General features: G+C 40.1%; 1 non-coding gene across 1 annotated transcript; it reads left to right on the plus strand.

Annotated features, from left to right (window-relative positions):
* The first annotated feature begins 245 nt into the window (after window positions 1–245).
* LOC132440090 (U6 spliceosomal RNA) lies at window positions 246–352 on the plus strand. Its single transcript, XR_009522501.1, has one exon. It is a non-coding gene; the product is annotated as a U6 spliceosomal RNA (small nuclear RNA).
* Window positions 353–698: the final 346 nt, after the last annotated feature.

A 698-nucleotide genomic window follows, 5' to 3' on the forward strand; every position in this document is an offset into this window, starting at 1 on the left:
AAATTCACTCCTTTGGATTTATTATCTCTAGTCCACTTCTAAAAGATGGGGGAGGGAGCTGTCATTCTTGAGCAAGATAAAACACTAAACTGAAATCATTCAACGTGTTAGATAATGGTAATAATAATGTTTTATGTTGATAACAGCGTGTTATAGCTTCCAAATTCCCTGGCAAGTAGGTGGAATAAGCACTCTTTAACCAAAACTTTACAGATAAGGAAACTGAAGTTCAAAGAGGCAATATGCTGCTCACTTCAGCAGCACATATATTAAAATTGGAACGATACAGAGAAGATTAGCATGGCCCCTGTGCAAGGATGACACGCAAATTTGTGAAGCATTCCATATATTTTTTTTTCAAATTTGACAACACTATCAGCTCCACTTTAGAAATTTCCAGTAATCAGGTAAGGAAAAAAAAAGGATAAACAGAGGCAATATGACTTGCTTAAAGACATGAAACAAGAATTGCAGAGAGAGAGCGAGCTGAAGCAGGTCACCTGACTCCTAGCCCAGTGCTTTGCAGAGGTGGCAGCAATGGCAGAGTCAAAGGGGGCGTGCGGGTAGGGAGTGGGTCTTCAAACCACCAAATAATTTCCATCAACACTTCTTTGATGTACATAAAGGTTTTCCTAATTGTTGATGAAGTTCATTGCACACTGCCACATCAAGACACACACACACCCACCTCCAGCCCT

This window comes from Delphinus delphis, chromosome 16, assembly GCF_949987515.2.
Source record: "Delphinus delphis chromosome 16, mDelDel1.2, whole genome shotgun sequence".
In the NCBI taxonomy this organism is placed as follows: Eukaryota; Metazoa; Chordata; class Mammalia; order Artiodactyla; family Delphinidae; genus Delphinus; species Delphinus delphis.